The sequence below is a fragment of the Camellia sinensis genome, chromosome 4 (genome assembly GCF_055761805.1).
Source record: "Camellia sinensis isolate YWXY chromosome 4, ASM5576180v1, whole genome shotgun sequence".
Classification (NCBI taxonomy): domain Eukaryota; kingdom Viridiplantae; phylum Streptophyta; class Magnoliopsida; order Ericales; family Theaceae; genus Camellia; species Camellia sinensis.
Window position 1 is genome coordinate 86,856,629 of NC_138964.1, and position 23,874 is coordinate 86,880,502.

The window sequence follows — 23,874 nt, forward strand, 5'->3', positions numbered from 1 at the left end:
CCTTGTGAGGCATCCCCACTCATCACCGGCAGTGGCTAGAGGCCATCGGCTGGTTTTTGCTGCCATCGGCACTATTTGTTGCCGATCGGCACATTTTGTTGCAGGTCGGCACTGTTTGTTGCCGGCCGGCACTCTTTTTTGCCAAAATAGCATTTTTGGCCGGCCGATTACTGTGCATCTGCATTTGCAGATATTTTAAGACAGCTGTCTTGCTTTTGCTCCCCTCCATACACGTGTATGGAGGGATCTCCCTCTTATGAAGCTTGTCTTGTAAGCTTTACAAGACAAGAAGTTCCATATAGAGAAGCTCTCTCTCTTGTTGCAAGGGGGACACTTAGGTTAGAGACTTAGGATATTTTGAGAGCTTAGACAGCCATTGTTAAGCTCTGGTTTTAGGGTTTGAGTTACATACACATCCTATCTCTCTTTCCATCTCTTTTGTGCTCTAGGTGTTTTGTATCTTACTATTGCACATAAACACCTAGTGTTTCACCTTCCTCTTGAAACTGAGCTTCTAAGGGACTAATTTTGAAGTTTTGGTGTTGGATTCAAGCCAAGGAAGGCCATTGGAGCATCACTTGTGAAGGGGTCTTCAAGGGTAAGAATTTCATTCCTTTATTCCCCATTTTTGCACCTTATTTCTACCTGTCTTAAATTCGTTTTTAAGCTTGGTGTATAATACAAAAAAGTTCTGTTTTTAAGCCCTCTTTATTGTTTATTAAGAGTGTTTTGTGGTTTGAGGGTGTTTGACCCCTCTTAGGCCTTGAAAGGCCTCATTTTGTGCTATTTTGTGCTAGCTTCGGGACTTTGGTGTTTGGGCCTCTTCACCACTGAAATCTTGAGGGATTTCAGTGGTGGAGATGGTGCCTTGAAGTCTCTAGAAGGAGAGGGCCACCCCCTCTCCTTGTTGTCCTTGAAAAGGGCATGTTTTGGCCTCTAAAGGGAGCCTATGTTTGAGTGTGTGTTGAGCATGTGTAGACTATTTTTTCATGCTTATATTTCCATAATATAACATGATTTTAAATTGGTTTTGGTACTCCATGCATGCTTAGCATAGTTGCCATGTAATGCCTTGTTTATGCCTTAATAAGCCTTAGGTTGTTAGCCTTTGTTGGAGCATGTTTTAGGCTTAGTCTTGTGAAGATTATGTGCATATTTTGCCATGTTCTAGGTCTGTCCTAGGTTATTTGGGTCAGCTTTGGCATGCATCATATAGCCCCTTTGCATTTTGGCTTGTTGGCCTTAAGTGTGTGCATGTATAGCATGGCATCTTTGCATTGATTTGGTGATTTGGGACCATCCTACATGTTATTTCAGTCCCATTTTCATGCTTGTGTGACTGCCTTGCATGCCTCTTTAATGCTTTGGAAGCATGCGTTGTATGCTCCATGTTTTGACCATTGTGCATGCCTCTAAGTTTTGAGTCACTTAGATGCCATCTAAGTAGTCCTTTGGCCTTGTTTTAACATGCTAAAAAATCTGTTTTTAGTTGTTTAATGCACGCCATGATTGTTGTGCTAAATGTGCTTCAAAGCTTCATGACTTGCCTCAAGTGTTTGGACCATGCTTGCATGCATTTGCTTATCTTGTTTAACATGATTTGGCATCATTTTATTGCATGATTTTAGAGCTCATGTTGCATACTAATTGTCCATGAAATCTCTTTTCAAGTGTGCTTGAATGTTGCTTGTTTAATGCTTGAGGCTTGGACCATAACATGTGTATGTGTGCATGTATGTTTAGCCTCCATTTTTGGGCATTTTGGCCACTGTTTTTGGGCCTTATTAGAGCTGCCCAAACCATGTTTAAGACCATCTCTATTTGGTTTGCATGCTTACCTTGCATGTTTGCTTGTATGCTTTGCATAAGTACATTGCATTGTTCATATTGCATGAATGATAACATGCTTAGGTTGCATCGCATCAACATGCATTCCTTGCCCCTTGATTTGGTGATAGGGATTAGGACTTTGGTTTGATTTGGTTTGCATGCATTTGAAATCAAAGTTGCATACTTGATTCCTTGGGCCATCATGCATGGAAATGTGTGATTGGTGGTCCGAGAATCGAGGCACATGCCCCTTTGAGTCATTACCATGATAAGGGACATGGTTGGTGCATATATGCCTTGAATTGTGCTGCCATGCTTTGTCTTGCCCTCTGTTGCTGTCATTTGCAGATTCTGCAGGAACACTCTGCCGACCGGCAGTGTAAAGTGCCGACCGGCAATGATTTCTCTGCTGACAGCTTCATTTTGTGCCGATGGCCATACCACACTGCCGGTGGCAATTCCATTCAGCCGGTGGCACTCCTCATTGTCCAGAGGAGCCGTCCTGAGGTTTTGACAGCCTCCAGAGGAGTGAAGGAAGGAAAACAGAGGTAGCCCATGCATGGTGGCACGTTTCCCGAGGCGGTTTACTGCTTTTCTTAGCTTATTTAATTTGTTAATTAATTAGGCAATTTGTAACATTAATTAGCTTGCGTAGTTAATTAATTTGTAATATTTATTCGGTCCCTCCGAGTGAGGGCAAATCTGTAATAAGTGTGTGTGAGTGGTGTGTATGTTTTCCAATCCCCACTTCTTTCTTCCCTTTTACTTACCTGCTTTGATGGTTAGTATTAGGGCACGTTTAATTTAGCATACCTTATGCTATGCATGCGCGCATCCATGCATTTGTATTACATGCATTAGGCTCGGTACATCACGCTAACTGCATTTGTATTTCAATTCCAAATTGAATACGTGCATCGATTGATTGCATTTCACATGCCATGTTTAGGATTAGCCGAGCCTATCTAATTACATTTTTGCATGTGATGCATTAGCCATTTTTTAACATGAACTAGGACATGCATGTTTGCTAACTAGTTTATTGGCACGGAGTACTATGTAAGTATTTTAATGCTTTAGTATATCGCATGCGTGTGAATGCTACCATAACAGTATGTTTACCATGTGGCTAGGTGCTTATGTGTTAAACTGTTTGAATGCCTGTGGGTGAAGGGTGGATTGTTTGAGTTGGAAAAACTCGTTGAAATCCGTATTTTAGCCTACTTGCGAGTAGCAAATTCCAAAGCGCTTTTCAAAATCGAACGGATATGCAATGCTTATTTCCAAATTAGGCAATCTAGTCTATACTTGTTTGCTGCGCGCATAACATAGTAATTCTAGGCTAATAAATGGAATAAGAACACATAACGTCTTCAAAATCGGATATCATGGTTAGTAGAGGCTGGTCTTCGGACCGGGCGAAAGGGGGTGCTCATAGCTGACCTTCCCCGATCGTACCCAAGCTCCCGAGCCGAGACAACTCTGGTGATGACGGACATGTGGCCTTCGGCACCGAGTCAGGGTTTCCTTAATTTCCCTGTTTTAAAAAAATATTTAGGTGGCGACTCTGTATCTGGCAAAGCAGTCCATGTTTGGCACTACTTTTTCAAAATCTGTTTCTCAAAACGATTTGCCAGATTTGGACTCTATGGTTCAAGATTAAGAACCGTGACACAAATCGAGTCCGAACTGTAGCAGGGTCCCTCGCGGACTTGTTACAGTTTCTGGCGACTCTGCTGGGGAGTATTAGAGAGCTTGACTCGAACTCGTGATATCCTGTTTTGATTACACTTATGTGTTTCTTTGCATTGCATGTGCATTGGTGCGCCTAGGAACACAGTGTTTGCCATCTGCCATTCCTGAACGGTTTGCCGGAGGCTTGTCTTGTCAAGGCATGTCCATAAGGCTGACCGGCTATAGGCTCTGACAGCATGGGAACACAAACCCCGGTTTTACCGGGGCACCCTTTTCGACCATTCGACCTAGTGCATATTCGGATCCATAGTGACCATTCCAAGTTAGGACAGGTTGCTTACCCGATGCTAAGTTGTTTGAAACCGCTGTGTGCGTAGTGAAACCCTAGCTCCTGACAAAATAGGACAAGGAAACCCTACCCCAACATAGGGGTGTTTTGGTTCTCTTTACTTGCTATGTGCTTTTAGAATGTATTTCTACAAGGAAAGTATATATCAGTTTACAAGTTTGAGTATCAAACCTGAGGGCACCAGCATCAGTGTCAGTTATGAGAATCAGTTATCTGTGGGTATCCGGTTCAGTTTTGGGACAGTAATTTTTGGGAACAGTGATCAGCAATGGAGTACAGTTGTTCAGCTACACCAGTGTTTGATCCATTTTGAACTGAAATGTTGTTTGTTTCTCCTTTCAGTTCAAAGTATCCAGAGCCAGTACAGAATAGTCAGTGTCTCCCTTGCCGCAGCGGGGCTAACGATGACGCAGAATTCAGAAGAGATTGTAGTTATGACGACTGCATTAGAGCAAGGGATCACCCCGCAAGGTGAGGCCGGCGTTGATGTGTCACATCCACCTAGGTCGCCTGTTATACACCCGTGTTGGGCTCCCCAGTTATACCAGGCTCGCGAGCCTACTACCTTTGAACTGATGGGGATGATAGGTGATCTCCAAAGGTCTGTGGCGGATCTCGCCTATGGGATGTCAGCTTCGCCCCCAGCGGCACCATATGCCGGGAATTTCATACCACAGGAGCCCCCGCTGCTGGGGCAGATTGCGATAGAGCTCAGTCAGCCAGAGGTGGCTTCCAGCTACAGCCACGACATGTCAGCAACAACCGGGCTTCGCTCTGAAGTAGCAACCCAAACCCTTGACCAGGCTGAGGCCGGAAGAAAAGACAAAATGAAGGCAGATGACGATCCCATTGAACAGCTGCTGTGGGCAGTCCAGGCTTTGAAAACCGGGGGGATGAACAAGCAACATGTATCTGCGGTCGTGGCCAAAGCTGTGGAGGATGCTTTCCCCACTCCACCTGAGGGTAGTTCAAGCCAGCCAGAAAATCGGGATAGGCCCCGTCATGCCAAGACAGTTCCTCCCATTCCCGCTCCTGCGCCCGGGAAAGATCAAAAAGCCAAGGCAGTGCCAGCCGACCCTTTCGCTAGCACATCTAGCAAGAGTCCTCAAACTTCAAAGTATCTGCCTCGAGGACGCAGAGCCTTTCACGCCCTCTACATGCCTTTGTCTAGGGCATTTCTAATATTGGCTAAAAAGGGGCACCTTAAACCCCTGGAGCCTCGGCCACTCCCAAAGAATCTCCCCGCCACGCACGATGCTACCTTGTACTGTGCGTACCACCAACAGTCAGGGCACAGCACCGATGGTTGTTTTCGCCTTCGTCATGAAGTGCAGGATCTGATCGATAATGAGGTCATTCTTCCACCTACCTCGGCAAATTCCGTCACTACTGAGCTGTTGGACTTCGAGGATACTGCAAATTTGTGATCGGGGGTTGGACCACCTGCGGGTGGCGCTCGTTGTATTTCAGATGTGGCGTTTGGCACGCACCTTTTGAGCATTCGTAAATGCAGTTTTGTAGCTTCTGGCTTGGGGTTTTGGGCCAGTTCTCAGTTTTGTTTTGAGTCTGCCTCTTTGCTTTGAGTCAGTCTTTTTGTTTTTATTTTTTGGGTCTGTCTTGTGCTACCGAGTCAGTTCCATTGTATAGGATGTCGAGTGATTCCGGGGTTGTTGCCTCGAAACACCGTTTTGTATTTAACCTTTTTGCTATCTTTTTTAGTCTGTCTCTGCTGTGGAGCCAGTTACATCCACAAACCTGAATGAAACAGCCGTTGCTATCTCACTTTCATGCTTGCTTTCAACATAAGTGTCAGAGGATTTGATTGGGCTGACAGTACATCTCGCCTTCTCTCCTGCGCGCCAAACTCATTGCATTAACCTAAGTTTTTCAGAAACCTCTTTTGAGCACTGCGGTGATAAAAACGAAGAGGAAGGTATTCCTCGGGTTTTTCAAAATTTTGATCATTTCGAGAGAGAGAGAGGCGTGCTAAGCCTTTTAAATGAATGAAACCACGCTTGTCGGCATGAGTACTGGGAAGGACCCTTGCTTGATCCAGATTGGTTCCACACTATCTTCGGCACGAGCGACTCGTCGCTTTCTTAAAAACTTTCAAAAACAAACGTTTTACACGGCCCTGTGAAGACTTGTGTAGAACCGCTCTTGAGATTGCGTAGCCTAGGATCGCTCTCAGCCTCAAGATTCAACCCGTCTGTTTCAGACCTTGAACCCGTTCAGCAAGTTCAACGGTCAAACGTCATGTAAGGTCTATATGGCCAATTCTGAAGCAGCCTTCGAGCAAGAGGCACCCAAGCCGAATCAGAAAGAGTAGATCTCGCCGGAAGAAGCTTGTGGAGCAACCGGGATGGATTCTCCTGCAAAACATTGCAATAGCCGTCTCCTAGACACAGAGAGGCTTCAACTTCAAGAACCATTTGGCATGGACTTGTTACACTTTTACCCTTGAGAGGCTCGCTGGGTCGAAAACCCGGAAGGGCGACCCAGGCAAAAGTTAGAGCAAGAGAAAAATACAAAAGAAGCAAAAAGAAAATGAAGAAGAAGAAAAAAAAAATAAATGAACAAAAGAAAAAAAGAAAATGAAAAGAAGCTCGCAAGGTCGAAAACCCGCATCGGGCGCCTTAGCAAAAGTTAGAGCCTGAAAAGTGAAGGTTAAAATACCCGAGTGTACCTTAACCGGAACTACGTAAGGCTTGATTCCCATGTTTGGGATACGTAGGCAACTTCATCATGAAGTCCAGCCCCCAACGCTTTCGTAGCGCCTCAGTCCATGTAATGGTTTCAACTTCATCCCAAAGTCTAGTCGCCAACGCTTCCAAGGCAACTGTGTCCATATATTTTTTGTGACCGTCTTCGTCATCTCTGTGTCCAAGAGCTCGACCACCACCAATGGAGACTGTTTGCAGACTGCTGCGGCATCATCCAAACAAGGGGCAACTTTCCGTTGCCACGAGCCGTCGCGAGGCACCATTCAAACCAGGGGCAACTTTCCGTTGCCGTCCCCCCCTTCAAACCAGGGGCAATTTTCCATTGCCTCCGACCCGGGGTTGCGCATCTCAAAGAGTAAGTTCCATGCTCGTTGAGCATTGACTGTTTGAAAAATAGTTTTTGAAAATTTTTACTGAGGTTGACTATTTTCTCGAAAACTATTTCATTTTCCAAAATTGGACCATTGTCTTGGACCCAAAAAAAAAGGAAAATTTTCAGTGCTTACAGCCTGACTTGCACGGTTTTCAAATCAAAAATCGAACAAGTACGTTAATCCGACTCTCATTTTGATCAAACTTGTTTTAGTAGAAAACCAGAACGAAAAGAATGGTTAAAATGATGAACTAGGGGCACAGTTGAGTCAGGCGTTCTGTCTTTCCCCCGTCATCAACGTACTCGCCAGAAGAGCGCTCTACCTGCCAGAAGAAATAGCCGTGAGCTAACGGTGTTGAGCATGAACCCACACCTTTCTATTTACCCATCAATCACCCCGGGGAGGGATGAAAAATGAGAGAATGAAGAATAGAGAGGTGTAAGTTGAGAGAAAAGTGAGGAAAAGGGTTTTGAGAGAAAATCCGAGCTTGAGAGTCGAGTGATGTGAGAATCACAAATCAGAAGGGGGTGGGAAACAATACCCAGATTGAACTGGCTCCTCGTGGTCTGAGGTCCCCCGTCTCCGTATAACGCGTCTGTGTGTCGTGTCTTTTGTTTTGTTTACCTTAACTCTTGCTTTGAGTCGGTTCCGAGCGTGTCTCGTTGTGTTTAGGTTGTTTACCTTTTGTTTTTCGTTATTGAGTCTTTTTCACTGTGTTCAGTTGTAGGCTCGATACCCCGGTTTGAAAAACCCTCATTCAATTTCAAAAATCATTTGCACTCAGAGTGCTGTGCCATTCTCTACATTGGAGCATGATTCAACCCCAACCGGTTCCGTCTTTGAGTTCCATCTTGTCAGATTGGGCTGTTTTGTTTAAAGTTTACTGTGTGCAGAATGAATCGAATGTTGTGCTATGGGCTGTATGCAGATTAATCCCCAACAGAGTAAGGGCTGTGTGTCCAGAATCAGGAAGTGGGATATTTTGCTGTTGGCTGTTTAGTTATCTGATTATTACACTGCAAGTGTTCAATTTTCAGACAATCAATCAATTCCATTTACATTGAGGTGTAACACGATGGAATGCAATGCAATACACAAGATATGTAAATGTAACACTTTTTAAGCAAAAATCTGTTCATTTCATAATCTTTTTCAAATACAAAGTTTTGAGGAAAACAAAATCCGCCTGCGGCAGTACAAAGTACCCTAACTATCAAAAAGGAAAAGTACAAGGAAAGAAAAAATAAACAAAAATCCACATCTGCGTCGAGCACCCCAAGGGCCATCAGTCTGTCCTGGTCCTCTTCCTGGACGAGGGTCCAGGAGTATCATCAGCGTCATCGTCGGAGCCCGAGCTAGAACCGCCCCCGGTCTCCTCCTCCGATGACTCGGACTCCGCCTTTGCCTCCGCCTCTGATTCCTCGTCATCATCATCATCCGGGACTGGAGCTCGCGAGCTACTCCCGACATGAGTACGCCCTCCCCTGGTACGGGGAAATATCCTGCCCTCCTCGTCTCTCCCTCGGGCAGGGACGGAAGGTCCCGCTGGAGTACCTCCCGCCATAGGAATCTGGAAAGGAGGCTGAAAAGTACATAAAAAGGGAAATGCATCAGTATATTGTGAACAGTTTAAAGGTGCAGAATGCAGTGTATGAGTACAGTGTGAGAAAGCTGAAAGTAGTTTGTCAGTGCAGAATGCAGTGTATGAGTACAGTGTGTGGATGCCGTGAGCAGTTTAACAGTGCAGAATGCAGTGTATGCAGTGTATCAGATGCTGTGAGATCAGTGTATCAGGTGTGGTGCCATGAATCAGATTATGCAAAGCAGTATATGAACGGTTTGAGGCCAGTGTCAGAAAAACATACCGGTATGCTGTAGAGGGCTAGGAGGTCAAATGTCCGCTGAAGCATCCCCATCATCGAGGCATTCATCGCCAACGACTGACGGGTGTACTCAGAAGAAGCCTACAAAAGTATCAGATGCGTCAATATTCTATGGAATAAGCGAATAAACTGAAATGAAATGACTGTACAAAAATGCAGTAATACATACCGGAGGTAAGTCGGGGACACCGACGAACTCGTGATCAGCTGGCGGAGAGGCGAAGGGGATCTGATAGGTCGCCCCACCCTGCCCCTGGAAGGTCAGTACAGCAGGCTGGGCGGGCCAACCAGCCCCCCGTCCTCCCTGAGCTCCGCCCCTGCCACGGACGCGGGCCCTCCTCGAAGATCCAGCTCCCGCCCCCGATCCAGCCCCAACCGCTGGCGCCGCAGGCCTGGCCCCCTCCACTCGACGGCCACAGCTCAGGGGTCGCATCGGGTACGCCTGCACGTACTCCCGATAGTCGCCGGTGCCTCAGAAGCCGACCTCCTCCCAGCCGATGGTATAATCATCCAGCTGCTCGGCGGTGAGCCTCTCGGTCTCCCTCATGTCCGCAGGAGGGTGAACCGGGACTATCTGCTCAGGTAACCCTAGGGTCTGGCGTAGGAAACGCTCCCCCAGGTACCAAGCCCGACAGACCGGGCCCTCCAGTAGGATCCGGAAACGTGAGGTCTCCTCAGCGCCAGTAAATCGGTCCCGCATCACCGCCGGCAATGGAGCCCACGGCCGCCAAGTGATCTGAAACTGACAGACAGTCTGTTATCTACTGTTATTGAAATATGCAGTGGAAAGACGAAGCTTAAATAAACTGCAATTAAAACATACCTCGGCCGAGGTAATGGTGTCAAAGTACCGGCGGAAGAAGCCGAAAGTCTCCCGCGGCCGCCGGGTGCATCTCCTGTCAAAGCGCCGTGAGAAGGGGACGACCAAAGGGGTCTCTGCAACTGGTACGGGTGCGAGCCTAGGAAAGTAGGCGTAAACCCATAACTGCAAAACAGATGTCAGTATGACCATCAGAAAAAGCAGAATACGGAATAAAGCAGAAATGGCAGAGCCGTGTGTTGTGCAGTGTATTGTGTGCAGTGTACAGTGTGAGCAGTGTGCAGTCAGTGTGAAGCAGAATGTATGTGTGTACCGCGTGTACAGTATACAGCAAGTATAGAGCAGACTACAGTGTGTGCAGTGTACAGAGTACAGAAAAGATAGAACAGAAATGAAAAGCAAAGAAGAAATGTACCTCCCAAGCCCGCCAGTAGCCTCCAAGGAGCTGGCCGCTGCCGCGCGAAGCCGAGCTCATGTACCCGTAGAGGGTGGCCAGAGCGGCGCCACCCCAATCATAGTGCAAAATGTCCCGAACGTCCACCAGTGCGCTGAGAAGACAGAGAGGCACGGTGTTCGCCCGGTCGGCGAAGATAGTCGTCCCGAACAAGAACATCAGGAAGCCGCGGGCGTACCTCTCCATGTCCTCCGGGGTCATCTGAGCCTCCTCCTCTAACACGGGCTGGACCCTAAACTGTACCTCGAACCAGGAGTACCGCACGAAGCCTGGACGAGCAAGAGGTGGGGCCTCCCCCAGTAGATGGACCTGAGCGACGGTCCACTCGTCCATATCTATGTCAAAAGGGATCGGATCACCCCCTACCCCGATGCCTGTGAGCATCGAGAAGTCATAAGGGGTCATCGTCATGTCCCCTGCTGCGGAAAAGTGGAAAGAATCGGTGGTGTCCCACCACCTCTCCGCCAGAGCGGCCAGGAGAGGTCTGCATGTGGACAGCCTAGAGAGCCCTCGGCAGAAGGCGCCGAAGCCCGCTCGGTCCACTATACATCGGACTGCGTCAGGGAGCTCATCATACCACTCCCGAGCACCAGTATTCCCATACCCGCGGATGGTATGGGAACCCTCCTGCAAACAGAAAATAACAATTGCAAAGCAACATTCAAAATGCAGTTTTGAAAAGCATACAGATAAAGCATGTGTGCAAGTTTGACAGATTTTGACAAATACCGGGTGCCGGTGTGCTTACAGTGAACTATAGCGTGTGATGTGTCAGCGTGTTTGGGTGGTTCCGAGCAGATAAAGCATGCGTGCAAGTTTGACAGATTTTAACAAATACCAGGTGCCGGTGTACTTACAGTGAACTACAGTGTGTGATACGTCAACATGTTTGAAGGGTTCAGAACAGATATAGCATGTATGCAAATTTAACAGATTCAGACAAATACCGGGTACCGGTGTGCTTGCAAAAAAAAAAAAACAGTGTGTGCCGTGTGTTTGAGTGATTCGGGGTTAGCGCAGTGTGTGTGCATGTGCCAATCTCAAACAGATGTCAGTTGTATGTATGTTTACAGTCAACTACAGTCTACGGTATATCAGATTCAAGCAGTTAAAGAGTACAACTAACTACGGCAGTTTTGTATCCTACATTGCGGAAAGTAAAGCAGAAGACGAAGAGTTACCTCGGAAGTGCTGAATGACAGATGGGAGGTAGGCTCGCGCAGCAATAGCTCGGGCGCCACGTGCCTCTCGAAGCTCCGGAACTGGCGCAGACTGTCGGGGGGCAGAACATGGACCACCGGTCGGTAGGTCGCCGGGTCGAACGGGCGCTCGCTCAACGGTAGGAGCTCGACCCCGGGATCCATCTCGTGGTTCGGGGGAGTCCCGCCACGTGGAATGTCATCCGCCATGTAGAGAATGATGGAAAATGGCCGGAAAAAGGAAAACCGGGCCGGAATACGAAGAGTCAACCGGAAAGTCAACTCCCGAGAGGGTCGGAAATGGCCGGGAAGGCCGGAATGTGAAAAGGCACGGGAATGAAGAGGAAAACAAGGGGAACAAACCCCGAAAAGGCGGGAACGCCAAACGAGGCACCGAAACAAAGATGTGATCGGTTGAAAATGTCCGAAACGCGAAGAAAATCGCGAATCCGACGACGAAACGGGCGTAGAACGCGAAGAAGCGGGCGAAAAATGAGGGAAAAACACTCTAGAGAGAGAGAGAGAGAGTGAGAGTTTTCGGCAGTGGGGAAGTGAGGAAATAGGGTGTGAAACCCTATTTTAAAACACCCGAAGTGAATTGCCGAAACTGCCCCGACTCAGCAACTGTTTGCCGGTCAGCAATATTTTGTGCCGGCCGGCAGTATATTGTGCCGGCCGGCAGTATATTGTGCCGATGGATTTATTTTGCAGCCGGTGGCCTCCCCTTCCGGCCGGTGGTGTTCCCACAGCCTTGTTTAGGCCATATGAGTAGTTTGTGGTCTTCATATCTCAAGAAAGTGCAAGAAAGTGCATCTCCGACGCTCAACCGGCCTCCGTTGTGACCTCGGGTCGTGTCTCCTGTGCGTGGCACTCAAATTTGTGCAAGGTGTATCCTTTTTGTATCCTTTTAAATTCAAAAGTTGTCTCATGTGCGTTGCACACGTTCATCGCATTATTTCGGTGCATTACATCGCGCTGTCATGCGCCTCACAGTTGCATTGTTATGCACATACTACATGCGTTGTAACACGCACCCCTTGCATTGTCATGAACATCTCTCATGCATTGTCATTGCACTTTTATTCCATGCATTGTCATGCATTCCAAAACACGTGCGTTGTTACGCATTTTAGTCCTTTTACATTCCGTGTGGCATACGTGTCGCACTGAGCATCATTTTGCTTCTTATAAGGCATGCGTGTCTCATTTATTTCATTTATATTATTTCGCATTGGCATGTGTGCCTTATTTCGCATTGGCACATGTGCCTTATTTCGCATCGGCACGTGTGCCCCATTTGCACCGGCAAGTATGCCTTATTTGCATCGGCACGTGTGCCCCATTCGCGTCGGCATGTGTGCCTCATTTGCATCGGCATGCGTGCCTCATTTGCATTGGCATGTGTGCCTCGTTTGCATTGTCTTACATTCCTTACGGCCTGCATTGTCTCACATCCACTTTTGCATTGTCATGCATAATTGTTCAAATTCATTACTTGCGTAGACCGCATATTAATTTCATTACCTGCGTAGACCGCATGTTTTACTTGCGTAGACCGCATATTTATTGTTCAATTTCAATACCTGCGTAGACCGCATGTATTGCTTGCGTAGACCGCATAATTGTTCAATTTCTTTCCTTGCGTAGACCGCATATTTATTGCTCAATTTCTTTACCTGCGTAGACCGCATGTATTGCTTGCGTAGACTGCATAATTGTTCAATTTCTTCCCTTGCGTAGACCGCATATCTATTGTTCAATTTCTTTACTTGCGTAGACCGCATGTATTGCTTGCGTAGACCGCATAATTGTAATCAATTTCCTTACTTGCGTAGACCGCATATTTAATTTCAATACCTGCGTAGACCGCATGTTTTGATTGCGTAGACCGCATATTTATTGTTCAATTTCTTTACCTGCGTAGACCGCATGTATTGCTTGCGTAGACCGCATAATTGTTCAATTTCTTTCCTTGCGTAGACCGCATTATTGTTCAATTTCAATACCTACGTAGACCACATGTATTGCTTGCGTAGACCGCATAATTGTTCAATTTCTTTCCTTGCGTAGACCGCATATTTATTGTTCAATTTCTTTACCTGCATAGACCGCATGTATTGCTTGCGTAGACCGCATAATTGTTCAATTTCTTTCCTTGCGTAGACCGTATATCTATTGTTCAATTTCTTTACTTGCGTAGACCGCATGTATTGCTTGCGTAGACCGCATAATTGTTCAATTTCTTTCCTTGCGTAGACCGCATATTTATTGTTCAATTTCTTTACCTGCGTAGACCGCATGTATTGCTTGCGTAGACTGCATAATTGATCAATTTCTTTCCTTGCGTAGACCGCATATTTATTGTTCAATTTCTTTACCTGCGTAGACCGCATGTATTGCTTGCGTAGACCGCATAATTGTAATCAATTTCTTTACTTGCATAGACCGCATGTTTATTTCATTACTTGCGTAGACCGCATGTGTTGCCTGCGTAGACCGCATGCTAATTACATTACCTACGTAGACCGCATGTTTGTAATCAATTTCCTTACTTGCGTAGACCGCATGTTAATTACATCACTTGCGTAGACCGCATGTTTGTAATCATTTCATTACCTGCGTAGACCGCACGCTTACGTTCAATATCATTACTTGCGTAGACCGCATGTTTATGACCAATTTCGTTGCCCGCGTAGACCGCGTGCTCCGCTCACATCACTGTGCCTTCACAACATTGTTATGTTTCCCACTTGCTTTGCGTTTTCACGCATTTTCAAATACATTAATATACATCGTACCTGTTGAGTTGTTTTCTTTGCAGGCACGATATTGTATGTACGGTTCATTTAAGGCTGGTGTAACCAGACGAGCCGCATAGGCACAATATTGTATGTACGGTTCATTTGAGGCTGGTGCAACCAGACGAGCCGCACAGGTATTGTATCCTCCGAGTGAGACGTATCGAGAATTGCATAATTCTCTTACATCCTTTCTGCATTGTAGTGTAGTTTGGTGTATGCTAGCTTAAAACTGTCGCATGTGTGCTTCGTTACAGCTTTCTTTGCATGATCATAAGTTATGCTCGGCTCCGTGCATTGTCTTGCATTTTGCCCCTGCCTTCGGGCGCATATCTTGTTTGTCTTGCATGTTTGTCTGAGTCTTCGGCCTTGTCAAAAATGGGTCGTCTCTGGGCTTTGACATTCACTCCCGTCATTGTTATGACTTTCGAGTTCTGTCAAAGAGGGGCAACTGTAGACACCCCATTTTTGACCGTCTTCAAGACTTGGACGTCACCGTTTGAACACTCGGTGATTATCCATGTTTGTATTCGTTTGGAGTTCCCGGAGGTATCGGCTCGCGCGCCTTGCTTCAAGATCTCCGAACTCGACCGTTTAGTGTCTGGTTTCACACCAAACACTTGTGTTTTGCCTTGGAGGGGCAGGGAATGCCTTGTGAGGCATCCCCACTCATCACCGGCAGTGGCTAGAGGCCACCGGTTGGTTTTTGCTGCCATCGGCACTATTTGTTGCCGGTCGGCACATTTTGTTGCAGGTCGGCACTGTTTGTTGCCAGCCGGCACTCTTTTTTGCCAAAATAGCATTTTTGGCCGGCCGATTACTGTGCATCTGCTTTTGCAGATATTTTAAGACAGCTGTCTTGCTTTTGCTCCCCTCCATACACGTGTATGGAGGGATCTCCCTCTTATGAAGCTTGTCTTGTAAGCTTTACAAGACAAGAAGTTCCATATAGAGAAGCTCTCTCTCTCGTTGCAAGGGGGACACTTAGGTTAGAGACTTAGGATATTTTGAGAGCTTAGACAGCCATTGTTAAGCTCTGGTTTTAGGGTTTGAGTTACATACACATCCTATCTCTCTTTCCCTCTCTTTTGTGCTCTAGGTGTTTTGTGTCTTACTATTGCACATAAACACCTAGTGTTTCACCTTCCTCTTGAAACTGAGCTTCTAAGGGACTGATTTTGAAGTTTTGGTGTTGGATTCAAGCCAAGGAAGGCCATTGGAGCATCACTTGTGAAGGGGTCTTCAAGGGTAAGAATTTCATTCCTTTATTCCCCATTTTTGCACCTTATTTCTACCTGTCTTAAATTCATTTTTAAGCTTGGTGTATAATACAAAAAAGTTCTGTTTTTAGGCCCTCTTTATTGTTTATTAAGAGTGTTTTGTGGTTTGAGGGTGTTTGACCCCTCTTAGGCCTTGAAAGGCCTCATTTTGTGCTATTTTGTGCTAGTTTCGGGACTTTGGTGTTTGGGCCTCTTCACCACTGAAATCTTGAGGGATTTCAGTGGTGGAGATGGTGCCTTGAAGTCTCTAGAAGGAGAGGGCCACCCCCTCTCCTTGTTGTCCTTGAAAAGGGCATGTTTTGGCCTCTAAAGGGAGCCTATCTTTGAGTGTTTGTTGAGCATGTGTAGACTGTTTTTTCATGCTTATATTTCCATAATATAACATGATTTTAAATTGGTTTTGGTACTCCATGCATGCTTAGCATAGTTGCCATGTAATGCCTTGTTTATGCCTTAATATGCCTTAGGTTGTTAGCCTTTGTTGGAGCATGTTTTAGGCTTAGTCTTGTGAAGATTATGTGCATATTTTGCCATGTTCTAGGTCTGTCCTAGGTTATTTGGGTCAGCTTTGGCATGCATCATATAGCCCCTTTGCATTTTGGCTTGTTGGCCTTAAGTGTGTGCATGTATAGCATGGCATCTTTGCATTGATTTGGTGATTTGGGATCATCCTACATGTTATTTTAGTCCCATTTTCATGCTTGTGTGACTGCCTTGCATGCCTCTTTAATGCTTTGGAAGCATGCGTTGTATGCTCCATGTTTTGACCATTGTGCATGCCTCTAAGTTTTGAGTCACTTAGATGCCATCTAAGTAGTCCTTTGGCCTTGTTTTAACATGCTAAAAAATCTGTTTTTAGTTGTTTAATGCACGCCATGATTGTTGTGCTAAATGTGCTTCAAAGCTTCATGACTTGCCTCAAGTGTTTGGACCATGCTTGCATGCATTTGCTTATCTTGTTTAACATGATTTGGCATCATTTTATAGCATGATTTTAGAGCTCATGTTGCATACTAATTGTCCATGAAATTTCTTTTCAAGTGTGCTTGAATGTTGCTTGTTTAATGCTTGAGGCTTGGACCATAACATGTGTATGTGTGCATGTGTGTTTAGCCTCCATTTTTGGGCATTTTGGCCACTGTTTTTGGGCCTTATTAGAGCTGCCCAAACCATGTTTAAGACCATCTCTATTTGGTTTGCATGCTTACCTTGCATGTTTGCTTGTATGCTTTGCATAAGTACATTGCATTGTTCATATTGCATGAATGATAACATGCTTAGGTTGCATTGCATCAACATGCATTCCTTGCCCCTTGATTTGGTGATAGGGATTAGGACTTTGGTTTGATTTGGTTTGCATGCATTTGAAATCAAAGTTGCATACTTGATTCCTTGGGCCATCATGCATGGAAATGTGTGATTGGTGGTCCGAGAATCGAGGCACATGCCCCTTTGAGTCATTACCATGATAAGGGACATGGTTGGTGCATATATGCCTTGAATTGTGCTGCCATGCTTTGTCTTGCCCTCTGTTGCTGTCATTTGCAGATTCTGCAGGAACACTCTGCCGACCGGCAGTGTAAAGTGCCGACCGGCAATGATTTCTCTGCTGACAGCTTCATTTTGTGCCGATGGCCATACCACACTGCCGGTGGCAATTCCATTCAGCCGGTGGCACTCCTCATTGTCCAGAGGAGCCGTCCTGAGGTTTTGACAGCCTCCAGAGGAGTGAAGGAAGGAAAACAGAGGCAGCCCATGCATGGTGGCACGTTTCCCGAGGCGATTTACTACTTTTCTTAGCTTATTTAATTTGTTAATTAATTAGGCAATTTGTAACATTAATTAGCTTGCGTAGTTAATTAATTTGTAATATTTATTCGGTCCCTCCGAGTGAAGGCAAATCTGTAATAAGTGTGTGTGAGTGGTGTGTATGTTTTCCAATCCCCACTTCTTTCTTCCCTTTTACTTACCTGCTTTGATGGTTAGTATTAGGGCACGTTTAATTTAGCATACCTTATGCTATGCATGCGCACATCCATGCATTTGTATTACATGCATTAGGCTCGGTACATCACGCTAACTGCATTTGTATTTCAATTCCAAATTGAATACGTGCATCGATTGATTGCATTTCACATGCCATGTTTAGGATTAGCCGAGCCTATCTAATTACATTTTTGCATGTGATGCATTAGCCATTTTTGAACATGAACTAGGACATGCATGTTTGCTAACTAGTTTATTGGCACGGAGTACTATGTAAGTATTTTAATGCTTTAGTATATCGCATGCGTGTGAATGCTACCATAACAGTATGTTTACCATGTGGCTAGGTGCTTATGTGTTAAACTGTTTGAATGCCTGTGGGTGAAGGGTGGATTGTTTGAGTTGGAAAAACTCGTTGAAATCCGTATTTTAGCCTACTTGCGAGTATCAAATTCCAAAGCGCTTTTCAAAATCGAACGGATATGCAATGCTTATTTCCAAATTAGGCAATCTAGTCTATACTTGTTTGCTGCGCGCATAACATAGTAATTCTAGGCTAATAAATGGAATAAGAACACATAACGTCTTCAAAATCGGATATCATGGTTAGTAGAGGCCGGTCTTCGGACCGGGCGAAAGGGGGTGCTCATAGCTGACCTTCCCCGATCGTACCCAAGCTCCCGAGCCGAGACAACTCCGGTGATGACGGACATGTGGCCTTCGGCACCGAGTCAGGGTTTCCTAAATTTCCCCGTTTTAAAAAAATATTTAGGTGGCGACTCTGTATTTGGCAAAGCAGTCCATGTTTGGCACTACTTTTTCAAAATCTGTTTCTCAAAACGATTTGCCAGATTTGGACTCTTTGGTTCAAGATTAAGAACCGTGACACAAATCGAGTCCGAACTGTAGCGGGGTCCCTCGCGGACTTGTTACACCACCAATCAAGCATTTTCAATGCATGATGGCCAAAGATCCAAGGAGTACAATTTCAATAAATGCACAAAAACAAGACTCTAGACCACTACCATGTCATGGATGATCAAAGACAATGGAGACCAAGGAGATTGGCTCATTTCATCACTTTGAGTATGAAATGCTCCAATCTACCTTGTGTTCAATGTAACATCCGATTGAACACATGCAATGCAATATAACATGCTTAACTTGCTCCAGTTTTACTTGTCATGTTTTATTTACACATTTTAATTACCGATCTATTCTTTAACCGGTTAAGTCCATGGTGAAACTCCTCTAATGGAAAGAGAACTTAAGCCACAAGTACCTTGAGCGTGAAAGAGGCCTCATGCTGTTGGAAATGAACTCCCGAAGGAATTAAACCATTAGGCATGATGGCCTCAATTCCACACTCAAACCAACAAGAGGCTCAAAGCCACTTTCAAAACAAAAGGAATAGTGAAGAATAGAGGGAGATTGTAGAGATTTCAGTGCTGAAATGGCATGCAAAATGATGTTACAACATGCAAGCAACTCATGCAAAACATGTTTAAAAGCCAAAAACACCAAACTAGTGAAGATCACAACACTATAAGCATGCAATACAAAGCTTTAAAGGTACAAACACTCCAACAAAGTCTTAAAATAGTCTAAGAGGAGTCCTAAAACATGCTTGAAGTAAGCTAAAAATAGCTAGAAAATGAGGCCAACACATAGCTCAAACTAGACTAGCAAGCACAATTGCACTACAAGCATACAAAGCAAGCCTCAAGTGACCAAACCAGCTCAAAACAGAGCTAAAGTTAGTCAAAAAAGTAGCAAAAACATGCTGATATTATGGTACCAAATGCTAGAAAATCATGCTCACATGCTAGGCTATCTAGGCTTACAAATAAGACATAAGAAGGGGAGGCTACCCCCTCCTATTTTGGGCCTCAAAACATTGTTTTTACCACTGAAAATCCCCTGGAATTCAGTGGTTAAAAGAGCCAAAAAAGTTGTTTTAGAAAGCTTTGAAAGATAGCACAACAATTTAACAAGTACGCTACAAGAAGGGTATATAACCCCTAACTCCAAACAAACCTCAAACCATCATTTTAGTGCATAAAAATACAGATTTCAAAGGTCAAACCAGCCTCAAAACAATATGCAAAGATGGCAAAACAAGTGTTTAAAATAAGCTTAAAACACAAGTGTTCTACCTCTTGAAGACAAGATACACTTTAAGCACCAAATCAGGCCAAACCAAGCCAAAACCCTCTTCTAGAGCTCAAATAGGACCTCAAGCAACCTCAACTCAATGGTGATCAAGTTTGATCAAGAGCTTATATGCAAGAGTGTAGAGAATTCAAGCTATAAGGCACAAAATATTTAGAGAGAGGATTCTAGAGAGAGAGAGAGAGACAAAGAAATTTTTTTGTCTTCAAAATTTCCAACCCTCCACATGCAAGAGGAAGGCTTCTATATATAGAAGACACAAAATCCCCTCAAAGAGATCCAGCCATACATGTGCAACTAGATGGTTCAATCTGTGCAAACAGCTGGCACAAAATATCTAAAAATATCTACTAATACATTGGTGGTTGGCCGGCCATCAATGATGGCCGGCAGGAGCTCATTGATGGTCAACAGGCCACATCAATGGCCGACAGGACAAAATCCATGGCCGGCAGTGCCCAAACATGGCCGGCAGTGCATGAACAACAACATGCTAAAAGGGCCTACACAAGGTCCAAAGATGAGACAGAATGGATGCAGGGTTTAGAAAGCTCAAACCTGTGGCATTCCACCGCTGATTTCGAGCGTTCGACAAGCAATCAAACTCATCACCGGATGTACCTGCAAGAACATCCAAGTCTTGAGGACGGTCAAAAATGGGGTGTCTACAGTGTGAATTATAACTTATTAAGGATTAATAAGCTAAGAAACAACATAAGTAAATGAATAGGAAAGAGAGGAAATATTCATTCGGTTTGAACATTGGGTTTCATCCTTTGAGCAAGAACCTTGTAATCCATGTTTTTGAAGGAGTTCCTAAGTGTTCTTTGAAGTTGTGGATAAGCCATGCAAGTTCACGATTTGAAACTGTGTTTGAAGTTTAACTCTGTTCTGGAAATTCTAAAATTCTACCTTACCGCTTGAGTGAGCAATCTGTTTCTCGAACACACTTTGCATGCATCCAATACTTTTACAGTCTACTCGAGTGACCAATGTTGCACTTGAGCGAAGTACCCTATTTCAGGAAACTTTGAAAAGTTATGTTATGTTTTGATTTTCGTTCTTTTTCATTTTTGAGAATTCTTAGGCATACATTCTAAATGAATTAAAAAGTTAGAAAGAAACCTAAGAGAATTAAACAAGTTATGGAACGAATTGAATAATGTTGTGACCCGATTTCTGTATGTGTTATGAATTGTGTAAAGTCAACTACGAGGGTGAACCAAGCATTTGAACACTGTGAATAATATCTTAGTATAGATATTTTCATCCATGTTATTTTCTAAATACTACCTATGTAGTAAGTTTTCTAAACTCATGAGCTTGTACTATGAATGAGTATTCTATCTGTTTGATCCATGAAGGTGTTTGATAAGTACGAAACTATATGATTAGACCGAAGTTTGTTTGGTATGAATACGGTATGGGCCCAAGGCCATTTAGCATATTGATAAGATGGACCTAAGGTCATTTCATATATGAATTGGACCTAAGGTCGTTTTGTACGTTTGTTCAAATGGACCAAAGGTCATTATGAATGCAAAATTAATTGGATCAAAAGTCGTTTTGAATATGAATACAAATGTGAACATAATCATGAATATAAACATGCACATGAATATGAATTTGGAAATTATGGACCCAAAGTTGTTTTGTACACATGTTTTGAAGGACTGGTGGTCATTTGTGTATGGATCCATTAAATGTGAGATGATCATGAATTTGAATATGCGCATAAACAAGAATATGGAAATGTTGGGCCCGAGGTCGTTTAGTACATATGTTATGGAGGACCGGTGGTCATTTGTGTATGGATCCATTATACCTAAGGTCAGATTATGAATAAATATATTGGACACAATGTCATTTTTCCCTTTGGATGTGCCTTGAGCATAATGGATTGGACCCGAGATCGTTGTGTTCTATTACATGTGTACATATAAGTACAATTTCTTTATATTCAAATCTCATTCATATAACCCTTTTACTTTTGGTATTATTCATTGGGTATTAACTCACTCCGTATTTATATGTATGGAAGTGAGCAGCGGGATGCCCAGCCCTAGCCTTAGTGAAATTGTGAAAGAGTACCGAGATTTTGGAGTCAGCCAAGGTTGCCTCACGCACGAGGCTTTTGTTTTGATTTTCTCTTGTTTACTTTTGATGGTCATGTAAGACCAGGTCTGTATATAAACATTGGTTTTTGGTTTGTCAGTTTCTAAATGGTCCTTGACATGTATAATTTGATTATGTATGTGATGTGTTAGTTATTATATATATGTGAAAGGTTTTTATTTTGCCATATATGCATAGCTCATGGGACAAAATTTATTAATCTCCTTCCACTTCTGGCCCCCAATTAGTAAATATGAGTTGATTTTAGTTTGAGGCCGTAGGTAATCTCATGATTACTGACCGGTTATTATCCTATAGGAACAGGTATGGGTCATGACAGAGTGGTATCAGAGTACGAGTTAATAACTCACACACTTATCCAAATGAGCCATAAGGTGTTTAGAAAAGACTTAAGGTACATCCATTTGATAAGTAAATGCTTGTATGCATTGAGACCATGTGGTTACATGAGATATGAATTGTTGTGTTAATGTGTACAAGCAAGTTTTGTTTACGTTATAATGTAAGTATATGAACATGTGAATCAAGCAAGAAGGATAAGAAGATAAAAGAATGAGTTTTGTTAGAAAAGTTAGCAGATTCTTTTGAGAAATGTATTATTTAAGTGTACTTTATTTTGAGTATAAAAGGTGCATTATTTACCTATGTATCACTCTTTAGCATTCATGATCGCATATATCCATCGATCTTATTGTTGAGAGTCATTATAGATTCCTACTAGACATATTTGTTCATCTCACATTATTTTTACCATTTTTAGAAACAGAGTCAAAAAAATACCAGTTTGAAGATTCAGGAAGTCTATTGTCCTTTGTGTCTATTTGTTATATAAAGCATAGATGAAAGATATGTTGTGATTAGGGATTGATGAGTATCTTCTCATGTAATTATTTATTTTGAAATATTTCAATGTAAACCTTGGGCATATAATTATTGTATTTATTCGAGAGGGAATACTTTCTATTTACTCAAGTGTAGTTATTATTCCAATACATGTCATGTAATTGAACTAAAATTTAAGGTTTTGGTAATGTATCCAGATAATAAAATTTGGGGCGTAACACTTATAACCAATAAGACAATAATTTGTGAATCCTTTCACTTCATTCAAGTATATATAATTTTAAAATATTCAAATAACAATTTAAAAAGATCAATATTATGAAAGTAACAATGAAACATCAATATAATTTTCAATTTTCATATAAACATAATTTATATATATATATATATATATATATTATTCTAATTGTCCACTACGTATACAACAATAAGAAGAAGAAGGCAATGTTACTCAATGACAATAAAGAGTGGGTGGTTCCAAATTATCTAAATTTTTTGAAGGTGAGTAAAGAGGAATAAGGACATATAGGAATGCATCAAATTCCAACTTCTGAAAAAGAATAAACACTACTACAAAAATAGATAAAGATCACACTTTTTTTGTGTGATGTATGTTATTTAATCACACCTTTTTAATTTTATTAAAGTGTGATCTTTGGAAGTGTGATTAAAAGTGGTCATTTTTAATCACACATTTTAAGTGTGCTAATTAACATTTAGATCACACTTTTTAAGTGTGATTAAAAATATTTAGATCACACCTTTTAAGTGTGATCTTTGGAAGTGTGATTAAAAAGGGTCATTTTTAATCACACTTTTTAAGTGTGATTAATAACATTTAGATCACACCTTTTAAGTGTGATCTTTGAAAGTGTGATTAAAAAGGGTCATTTTTAATCACCTTTTAAGTGTGATTAATAACATTTAGATCACACCTTTTAAGTGTGATTAAAAAGGATCATTTTTAATCACACTTTTTAAGTGTGATTAATAACATTTTGATCACATCTTTTAAGTGTGATTAATAACTAATAAAATCTGTAATAAAAAAAGGGTTCGACATATTTGAAAAATAATCAATATTATTTTTGTATGCACATTTGAAAAATGTAATACACACTATATACTATGTTTTGAATCATAACCACATATTGAATGGAATAACGTCATATATTTCATAAATGAAAATTAAATATTCAAAAGCATATACGAAGGAATTAAATAAAAAAATTAATTGTGCTTACATATATTAAAAAAATGAAAAAACTTAAAAAACTAAGTTCTTTAATTCTTGGACCATATTTTGCATCTCTCCAAAAAATTGCTGACCTG